The 11,319-nt window shown below is 39.6% G+C and overlaps 1 long non-coding RNA gene and 1 other non-coding gene across 4 annotated transcripts in view; one reads left to right on the forward strand and one right to left on the reverse strand.

The window, feature by feature from the left end:
- Positions 1 to 11,319, forward strand: part of LOC112404568 (uncharacterized) — a 51,110-nt gene that overhangs the window by 22,602 nt on the left and 17,189 nt on the right. For 2 of the 3 annotated variants that reach the window (XR_003004121.1, XR_003004122.1), the window contains one exon: positions 7,911 to 8,028. This is a non-coding gene — a long non-coding RNA (uncharacterized LOC112404568). Of the gene's footprint in view, positions 1 to 4,089; positions 4,217 to 7,910; positions 8,029 to 11,319 lie in introns of all 3 variants that reach the window. The other variant, XR_003004123.1, reaches the window with a different exon arrangement.
- Positions 4,084 to 4,187, reverse strand: LOC112404598 (small nucleolar RNA U13). Its single transcript, XR_003004131.1, has one exon. It is a non-coding gene; the product is annotated as a small nucleolar RNA U13 (small nucleolar RNA).

Genomic DNA, 11,319 nt, shown 5'->3' on the forward strand with positions numbered 1-11,319 from the left:
ATCCATACGTCCTGAAAAGGAAAAATATCCAAAATATAATTTTAACTGAAAAAAATTAGATTGAGTAAAATATGTAGCATGATTTTTCTGAAATGAAACCCAGATATGTGTAATATACATATATTGTTTAATTATACATTTGTATATATATATGTGCATAGAGAAAAGGTCAAGAAGTTTCCACGCCAAACTTACATTAGCGGTTCCCTCTAGAGCTGCACGGCCCAATATGGTAGTCACTAGCCACATGTGGCTACTGGGTACTTGAAATGTGGTGCAACTGAGGAATCAGATTTTTAAAATTTATTTAATTTTAATTACTTCATATTTAACTTAAAAACCGGTACTTCATTCAGTTATTGGAAAAATTTTAAGTACGTTTGCAGCAACTTGGATATGAGTCTACTTTTTCAACTTTATGTTTTAGGAATCTCAATATAGATCAAGGTTTTTCAATGAAGATTTAGCATCCAAATTGAGAGATGTTGTAAGTGTAGAACAGATACCAGATTTAGAAGACTTGGTACAAAAAATAATGGAAAATATCTCAATAATAATTTTGTAACTCATGAATAATTTGATAATGTTGATTACATGTTGAAGTAACAGCATTTGGGGTACGTTAGGTTAAATAAAACGTATAATTAAAATTAATTTCACCTGTTCCTTTTTACTTTTTTAATGTGGCTACTAAAAAATTTTTAATTGTATGTGTGGCTCACATTTAATTTCTATTGGACAGTGCTGCTTTGGGGAGTGGATAGAGGAGAGAACTAGGCTTTAACTTTTTACTTGATATACTTTTGTATTGTTTGATTTTGTTACAGTAAGCCTCAGTAACTTCCATAATTTATAAAGAATAAGAGTTAAAAAAAATTAAAAGTTAACTTCTAGGATACAGTTTGGTATATAAAGAAAGTTATTGAGAAAATACTTCTAATTTGTTTCTTTGGAGTTGGAGTGTCAGGGTCTGAAATAAATATTTTGCCATCAGCTAATTAGAAAATGGAACTCTCACTGTGGTGTCTCTGTGATTTACCAGCATCTTCTAATTGCCTGACTCTTTTCTGGATGACTGCTATCCTCAGCAAGGATACCTTTGCCTGACAACCATCCCAGCTGTGACGGAAAAGGATTGTTTCTCTGAGAGCAGGAGTTAAGCCCAGGAGGGTTAGAAAAAAAAGAGAAATAACCCTTAAAATAATCTCCCTTCTTCTCTCCTGCTCCCTCCTCCCGTATCAAGATTTCCCAAGGCTTTGGGGATCTCGAGTTCTAGGCTGAACTTCCTACCTCACTAAATGACAAGGCCAGGATGTTAATGTTCCCCACACAGACACGTCTGCATTATACATAAAGATGTCTGTGTTACACATAAACACGTTATGGCTGTAACAATATCACTTTCAAAGGAGCGCTAATCCGCTGAAGTCATCGAGTTAGAAAACATTTGCTTCTCCATGTCTTGTGTCTGAACTGTGTGTGAGAGAGAGTAGGAAGGAGGGAGGGAGGAAAGGATGGAGTAAAGAGAAGGAGAATGTACTTTGTAAAACCCTACTTTGTAAAGATAGTTTTTAAAACTATCCCACCATTTATTATGGTGTCACTCGCTTACACTGTTTAGTCTCTGTTTAAAAAGTTGATTCTAATCTTTTCTGTACAAACTTACAGATACACAGATAACCCCAATCAACATTTTGGGTATGAAGCTGTTGGGCTTGAATGGATGTCACAAGGTGACTTGGGTGGAGAAAAAAATCAGCTGTGGTTCTCATAAAGCTCAGGGAATTGATAACTCAATGCTTCCCTAAAACCCTCTACTACCCATATCATAGCTCGTGTCTCCCTAGATCATATTTGCCTAAATCATATTTGTCTTCCTTGCTAGGCACCTCTAACCCCAGCACCTAGCACAAGATCTGGCAAATACTAAGCTCTTAATAAAAATCTGTTGATTGACAGAATGAAGAAGTGAATGGACCTACCATTCAAGGGTCAGCCATTATCTAAAACATTTATAAAATTAGAGTTCCAGCTCAAAAATGAACTTGTAAAATTTTCCATCTTATTAACACTGTATTTATTAAATGCCTATTATGAGCTAAAAGCTGACTAAACAAAGCCAGCTTTTAAAACACACACACACACACACACACACACACACACGGTCTGTGCCCTGGTGTAGTTTACAACCTGGGGAGAAGGGGGAGACAGGGGTTAGGCATAAATAAAAAATTACAGATGGTAATAGGTGCTCCCAAGGATACAATCAGGGATGGTGATAGAGGACAAAGGAGGGAGCTATACCAATTTAGCCAAGGCTATTTGTCTCTTCTCTGAGTAAGTGATATTTAAGCTAAAGCATGGGGGATGAGAAGGCATCAACTATTAAACTATTAAATAAGCAAATTTGGGAAAGGGAGGTACGGGAGAGAGGAGAGAGCCTTCCATATACCCAGGAGCGGTGTCTGCTTCTTAGGTGACTCACTGCCCAATGTGCTATGAAATTCAAACTTGACTTGATTCATTTGGGTTTTAGAGCCCATGCTAATTCGCATGCCTGGCTGGGTGTCAGTGTCCGTAGGAACCCATGTGTTCAGAGTGTAAAGAGGGTGATTTCCCTTATGTGAAGGGCAATGTAATTATGAGGGAATGTTCTGAGAGTGGGCTAGGGGGTGGCCAGCAGCAGGCCGGTGAATCTCATTCACTTCTCTTCAAAGTTGTCTGGTGCCCCCTCACGTTAGCTTCCGTATTTCAGATGAGCTCTGTCGATTCAATTTCTCCTTTAAATATATTTTTTTGTTGTCACTAGTTACATGTGGAGGGCGTTCTGAGGATTCACAAAGGAGAAGATTCTTACTTTTTATCTTATACTCCTTATCCCTTTTGAATATTTTTTAACTATGAGTTTTTATAATTTATAAAACTTAAATAAAATTGTAAACTACATACACAGTTCTGTTTAACATGTTTGTTTAACATGACACTTTGTGACCATTGCTAGGAATTAGTTTTTTCTTTTTTTCTTTTTCTGATTACTAAGGCCATAAAAGCTCGATATTTGGAAAACTCAGGAAAAAATAAAAGATAATTTGTCATAACTGAATGACCCAGAGATTACCACTAACATTCTCTTGGTATACAAAAGTCCCCCTTATTCAAGGTTTCACTTTCCACGGTTTCAGTTACCCATGGTCAACCACAGACCAAAATTATTAATGGAAAATTCCAGAAATATGCAATTCATAAGTTTTAAATTCTGAGTAGCCTAATGAAATTGCGTGTGGAGCTCCAATGCGCCCTGGAGGTGAATCATCTCTTTGTCCATCGAATCCTGCCCCTTCGTCACTAGCTGTCTTGGTCATCAGTTCAACTGTCAGGTATCACAGAGTGCCTATGTTCCAGAACCCTTATTTTACTTAATAATGCCCCCAAAGCTCATTAGAGTAGAGATGCTGGCAATCCGGATATGCCAGGGCATAGCCATAAAGTGCTTCCTTTAAGTCAAAAGGTGAAAGTTCTCGACTTAATTTGTAAAGAAAAAGAATCACGTGCTGAGGTTGCTAAGATCTACAGTAAGAACAAATCTTCTATCCAGGAAATTGTGAAGGAAGAAAAAGAAATTTGTGCTAGTTTTGCTGTTGCACCTCAAACTGAAAAACTTACGGCCACAGTGAGTGATAAGTGCTGAGTTAAGATAGAAAAAGCATTAAATTTGTACAGTGAGATATTTTGAGAGAGAGAGGCCATATTCACATAACTTTTATTACAGTATATTGTTATAATTATTCTATTTTGTTGTTAGTTATTGTCGTTAATATCTTATTGTGCCAAATTAAACTTTACCACAGGTATGTATGTACAGGAAAAAACATAGTATACATAGGGTCCAATACTATTCATGGTTTCAGGCATCCAGTTGGGAGTCCTGGAACATATCCCCATGGATTAAGGGGGACTACTGTATTTCTTTCCCAATGACTTTTAAAAATAGGATCAAATTCTACTTGTTAATTTATAACCAACTTTTTTTCTTTTCTTTCTTTTTTTCCCCTTTTCTTCTTTTTTTTTTTTTCTCTTTTTTTGTGTCAGACGGGTAACATGCCGGTGTCATAACAAGGTTTGAGGGAGGCACATGTCACACAACCTCATGAACACCCAGTCATCACGCTCAGGAACTACAAAAGGATCTATAACTGGTTTTTTAAACTCGATATAGGTAGGCACCTTTCTATGGCAATAAATGTCGAGCTTCTGAATGGATGTATCATAATTTAACCAATTCTCTTGTGATGAGCATTTAGGTTGCAATTTTCACCACATAATTATCTTTTAATCTAAGCTTTTTGTGAAATTTTTTATGTCTGTCACCATCCTGGGGTTTTACCTGATTCCTCAAAATTCAACAAACAGCAGAGATACTTACTTGGTAATTAAGAAATAAGATTTCCTTTGCAAGTATGTAGTCAAGTACTTCACGCCAGGTTCCACTGGGTGCAAACTTGATCTATGAAAATCTAGACTGACCAAATCAACTTCAGGATTGTTTCTTAACTTCACTAAACAATTTAAATAGCAAGTTTCACCTCTTTCACTCAAAATACCCTTTCAAAAAGTATCAGCTTCAATCAGCTATCCTTCAATTATAAATAAATACATAAATAAAAATTTTAAAAAGTATCAGCTTCTCATGAGGTTAGCAGTGAAGGGTAGGGAGGGGTGCCTCTGAAATAGCTAATGCTGTGTTTTAAGACTAGCTCATGCCTTCTGTGTAGTGGGGGGGACACGGGTGGAGGGGGAGTACTAATGGAGGCCGCTGCTCTGATCACAGCTGTTACCAACTGACCTGACAAGTCAGGCAGGTGAGGGGAGTGGTACAAGAGGCAGAATTCCAGGTGCCCAGGAATCAGAAATGGGTAGGCTGAAAGGATTCTAGCCATGGAAGCCGCCACATGGCAGGACTTGAAAAAGGGATCCTCAACTGATTTCTCTCCAACAAAACAGAAGAGCAGCCAGGGCTGGACCGTCTTCATGCCAGATCAGCCTGTCCATGTCCAAGCCAGCAAATACACAGAGATCCATTCCAGCCTCGAACCTGACGTTCCCCTTAGTTACAATCCTGTGATTTCCAAAAAGACTATTTTCTGTTTCTATTCAGCTTATAGCAACCTGCTCTCTTACATAGCTTCTTTATCTGGTGGGGCAATTACAGCCTGTGACTAACAGCTGCAGTTCATAAACATGAGTTTCACTGTTCGGGTCAGTAGTTCTCAGTCTTTTCTGAATGGCAACTCCCCCAGCTGATCTTGGCGTGAAGAGAGGCACCTTCCATCAGCACTCTGGTTGGTACTTGATAGTGCAGTTTACTGTTGGAGGGTTCTGTTTCCCCATTATAAAAGAGGTGACGTTTTTATTAAAGTTACAAGTGCTTGCATCTAATACCAAATGGATTTCTGGATTTCGGTTTTACTAGTGATTTTAACTTTCCTCATTGAGTTTTTCCTTATATTCCAAATGGTCTAAAATAGGCCTGTCTTTCTCTTATATTTAGGAAAAAATGCCCTTTCAAAAAGTAATTCATAACTATAAAAATTTTAGGAAAAAATCTGTAGGATCTAGGGCTTCACGAAGTGTTCTAAGACATGAAACCAAAAGCACAATTCATAAAAGAAAAAAAATCTATAAATTACACTTCATCAAAGAGGATGAAAAGACAAGCTATTAACTGGGAAAAAATATTATTTGCAATGACTGCACATTGGCATCTCAGAGGATGGGAAGCCCATCTATTGAGCCCTTAGGATGTGCCAGGCCCTGGACCAAATGTTTATCAATCCATTTCAATCTCACAGCAATTCTATCAGGCAGGAGCGGTTACTAGTCCCATGTTAAAATGCAGAGGCAGAGGCTGGAAGAGTTTTAGGGTCCAATCCAAGATCCTATCACCATTGAGGGGCATGGCCAGGATTCAATCCAGACCTGTTCACCACCCAAGTTCGCTCTGATCCTGGACTCTGGAGCCAGACTTCCTGGGTTCAAATCCTGCATCCCTACTTGGTAGCTATTTGACTTTGCCTCCATTTCCCCAACTGTAAAATGGGATTAATAATAATACCTACCTCATAAGATTGTCATAAAATTAAAAACATGAATCTGTCTACGGCCTAAGAGCTATGTGCCTGGCACGTAGCAAGGGCCATGTGAGTGATCACTATTGTGGTGTTGTCAGTATTCTACTGACTCTTAAAAATAGGATGGAGAGACAGGAGAAAAGCAAATGACCCAAAGAGACACCATTTCATGTTGCCTCAAGGGATTTCTCCTAGCCGAGTAACACAAGATGTACCGCCTCCAGGCCGCTGCTCCCAGCCTCAGGCCTTTCAGCAAAGTGAAACCGCCGGCGTTTCCAAAGCCAAATTCTTCAGGGTAGTATTAAGTCTTTGTCTTATCAGGAAAGGAGTTGGGGTGGGGGAGGACAACTCTTCCCTTTAAGAGCAGCAGTGGATTTCCTTTGAAGAAACTTGCCTTTTACAAGTATTTATTTAGGAGTATCCAGTGATCAGTGATCTTATTTTGTGTATCTCTGCTGCCACAACATACCATGGACTGTCAGCATCCTCTTTACTACAAGAAATACAGTCCTTAGTGCCTTTAAATCTAATCAGATTAGAGAAACAATTCAGAAAACACATCTTTAAGATTCTCGTCCTCTAGAACAACTCTAGGTACCTAAAGTTACCAAAAGATAACAAGAGGCATTACCTGCCTGAGAGTGACTGGTTTCAAAACTGAAGAGCGGGCTTCCCTGGTGGCGCAGTGGTCGAGAGTCCGCCTGCCGATGCAGGGGACACGGGTACTCTCCCCCTCCCACCCCTCCAGGCTGTCCCAAAGCCCCAAGCTAATATCCCTGTGCCTTGCTGCTTCTTCAGGGTTCAGTTTTCAACCCGTCAACAGCCCTATGAAAGACTTCCCTTTGAGAGGCCCTGAGGTTGCCTTTTGAGATGGGTGGGCCTCACAGAGCTCAGGGGACTACAAATAGAGAACCCTCTGGGCACAGCAGTAAGAATGTTACTACTGGCGTAGGACCCTATGCCAGGTTTATAGCTCCGAGTCCCTTATGCAAACTCCAGGTTATTATAGCCTTCAGGAAGGACACGGTTTACAGCTGATCTAGTTTAGGAAGGAGACCTCTCACCAGAATCCCTGAGTACAAGGAACACCTGATTTGGGGGAAAAAAATCCACCCCAGGACTGATGTCCCAGAAGAGTCCCCTTAGAATCCCCAGGATTTTGTTTTCATCTCTATAAAGTATCGTAAGTCTTTAGAATTTGTAAACTTATCTTAATATGATTTTATCAGCATCCTTTATCCTATACACTAATAGAAGGCACGATCCTCCATGCCACAGTCACCATGTTGCACTCTTCATTTCATGATGAAGAAACTGAAGCCCAGAGTCACACAGCATTGTAATAATAAAGGCCCGGAACCCAAGACTGCTGACCTCACTCCAGTTCTCTACCCTCTGAGCTACCCTGCCAAAATGACAATTTAAAGAATGACTTCCTAAACAGATTATTCCTTCTCTCTTTCACAATACCATTGGGTCGCCTCCCTGCAGATAATTCTCTCCATAAGCCAATTCAAACACTCTGAAGCATGTCTCATCATGAACTAGAGCTTCTGCTGGGATGGGGAAAGAGGATTCAGTGGGTTTTTTTGAGGGGGACAGAGGGCACTGAACTCTCTAAAAGACCCAGCAGAACAATCCTGATGATTCAGAATGACTAGAGAATAGTCTTTCTGATTATCTAGTGGTTTTGTTCACATTTATGGAATGAATGTATATGTGGAACATTGAAATATAATTCCAGCAATTCTACTGAATTTAATTCAATCTTTCTTTCCCTAGTATGTCAAGATCATAATGAATATGGATTACCACTCTGGAGAATTCAACTGATGAAGACAGGGGTTGGCAACCTTCCCTTTGGTGTATTTTTGGTAAATTGCTGACCCTGATGTAGAAGGTAAGGTTGACCAAGCTGGTTCCTCTCTCTCTCTCTCTCTCCTTTAAAAGTAAATCCCTCATATCGGTTTGCTTATCTTTCACTTATCCCTTTCTCATAAAAATATCTTGAGGAATGTACACACACACCCAAGTCTAGTTATTTGATCTCTGGTTGACTGGAACATAGTTACCCAATCAGTAGGACCATCACACAGAGGATATGTCTTAAACTGTTCCCTTGAATTCTCAATTAACAAGACTGAAGACCTGCCATGGGGCACTTGATTCTTTTTACTTCATTTAGGAACAAGAATGCTGAAGCCAAGAGGCAGAAACCAGCCAACTGACACAACACAACTAGACACAGAACATCTTAGTGGTGGGTTCAAGAAAAATGAGGTCAATTTAAAAAATTTTTAATTCAATGTCCAATTACAATTTAATACATTTTTTGAGCAGGCAACAAATTAAAACACAAAGAACAGTAAGCAGAGAAACATGTCAGGTAAATTACAAAACAGAGGCTTTTTAGTGAAACTATTTTTTAACTTACTGCTTTTCAACTCAAGATAATATTTTTAAATTTTCAAGTTATTTGTAAAGTCACAAATCAAGATTTATCTACATTCATGTCCAAAAGGCTTGGTCCTCTGGGGAGAAGTATTCCTTGCTCTTTCTTCAAGTACTTATTAACACCTTTTACTTGTCAGGAATTATGCCAGATATGGAGGCTACGAAGGACTGAGACACACCCCCCATCCTGCGGGGACTGACACGGAGACTAAATGCTCAAACGTTTTCTCACCCTCACCATCATTTTCCTTCTTACAGTGCCACCAATCTGAATTTTATAATAATCATACGGTTTCTCTATAGGGTTCTGTACACTCAGTAATGATCCTTAATTCAATTCACCCAACCTCTCAAAACTCCTGCTGTGCTTTCTTTTTCCTTTCTTTTCTTTATATATATTTTTAAAATTTTTATTTTTGGCTGTGTTGGGTCTTCATTGCTGCGTGCAGGCTTTCTCTAGTTGCAGCAAGTGGGGTCTACTCTGTTTCAGTGCACGGTCTTCTTATTGTGGTGGCTTCTTTCCTTGTGGAGCACAGGCTCTAGGCATGCAGGCTTCAGTAGTTGTGGCACGTGAGCTCAGTAGTTGTGGCACGTAGGCTCAGTAGTTGTGGCACACAGGCTTAGTTGTTCCACGGCATGTGGGATCTTCCCGGACCAGGGCTCGAACCTGTGTCCCCTGCATCAGCAGGTGGATTCTTAACCACTGCTCCACCAGAGAAGCCCTCTTTTTCCTTTCTTTAACTTGTTTTTTTCCTGGGTTCTTTCTTCGGTGTCAGCTGTCGCTCTGACACAATGAAGAGCTAAACGGAGAAGGGTCTGATTCCCCACACTGGGCTCACGGGTAAGGGTTTTGTTATGTACTATCTTTCCCAAATTTGCTCTAGCCCATTTATCCTTAGATTGTTTCCTTTCATATTAATAAACCATCATTATTATTTGCTGAAGCATTATTTGTTAATGTGGGGAAAAACACAGCGGTTACCTATATCTCCACCCATAGAAATGGGGCTAAATAAACTATGGTATATCCATATAAAGGAGCCCTCTCCATGCTTTAAAAAAAATGAGAGGTCTCTAAAAAAGTTGAACTCCTAAAAGCAGAGTTTAAAACGGTGGTTGAAGGAAATGCGGAGATACTCATCAAGGGGTACAAAGGTTCAGTTATGCATGATGCATAAGTTCTGGAGAGCTAATGGACAGCATAGTGACTCTGGTTACTAATACTGTACTGTATTCTTGAAATTTACTGAGAGGGTAGAGCTTTTTACCACATACAAAAATGTAACTATTTAAGGTAATGGATATGTTAATTAGCTTGCTTTTGGTAACCATGTCACAATGTGTGTGTATGTGTATATATATATATATATATATACCAAGTCATCAGGTGGAGCACCTCAAATATATACAATTCTTATTCATCAAGTATATCTCAATAAAGCTGGGGGCAGGGAATAAGAGGTCTGTATGAGCAAGTATCTATGATACATTGTAAAGTTAAACAAATAGGCAAGTTGCAAAATTCTATGTGTTATGAGACCCCATTTAAAAACACATATGTGACTCCATACGACATGCATCTGAAATACACACACACATAGTATTTAAATGGAAAACATTTTAGGGGACACAGAGTGCATGTCTGGGAGCTAGGGGAGTTTAGTGAGTGAGTTAGGGGAGGAGCAAATGAAAGAGGGAATGTCACTTTCTCATTCTACACTTCTCTATTATTTTGACAACGAATAGATATACTTTTGTAATAACTAAATAAATAAATAGAAAGGAGATATGTATTCTTTTCCTAGACATTTTAAAACTATATATTCTTCTAGAATCGCATAGCTGTTGAGTTTTCATTCCTTTTGATGATACACTTATCTCCTCCTTTATAGCTTCAGGGAATTAAGGCCCCAGGTGGACCAGTGTGTGCCCTTGCTTCCCTATCTGTCCCGTCTGCAGGTTCTCCAGCCCCTGGGATAATGAGCTGTTCACAACTACTTGCACCTTCCAGGCCACCTGCCAGCTTTGTAACCATTCTGCACTTGTCTTTTGCAACCAATGTCATTTTAAAGCTTCAGAGTGCATCTCCTGCAGACCTCTGGAACATTCCTGGGGTAGACAGGGTGTTAGCAATATTCCTATGGGCTCAGCAGAGTGAACAATCTGCCCTCCGTATCCGCGGATGGGAAACCTCTGGATACCTCCAGCTGACTCTTCACTGTCATACGCCGTTTTATATCAGGGACTTGAGCATCTGCAGATTTTGGTATCTGCGGGGGCTCCTGGAACCAATTCCCCGCAGATACCGAGGGACAACGGTATTTCATTCAGGTTTATCATACACTGTTCCTGGAAATCTTGGTCACATCATAGATAGACTTGGCCCTGGAAAATCTATCCACCAGTCCCTGAAAGCAAGCCAGAGAGGTATTATTCTCATCTCACAGACCGGGAAACTGAGGCATCAAAGATTGACTGGGGCTGCCTAGACCACATGGCAGGTTAAAGGTGATGAGGTGTTGTGGAAAGGGTATTGGGATTAAAACCTAGCGTCCCAAGTTCAACTTCTTGCCACATTATATTTTCTTTAAGCAAAAGTTGAACTCCCTGAGCCCCAGTTTCCTTATCAGTAAAATAAGAATTGTAATACTTGCTTCCCAGAGTAGTGCTGTTACATGAGAATATATACAATTGCATTTTGTAAAGTACATATTATATATATATATATATATATATA

Source organism: Neophocaena asiaeorientalis, unplaced genomic scaffold, assembly GCF_003031525.2.
Source record: "Neophocaena asiaeorientalis asiaeorientalis breed wild unplaced genomic scaffold, Neophocaena_asiaeorientalis_V1.1 scaffold196, whole genome shotgun sequence".
Classification (NCBI taxonomy): Eukaryota; Metazoa; Chordata; class Mammalia; order Artiodactyla; family Phocoenidae; genus Neophocaena; species Neophocaena asiaeorientalis.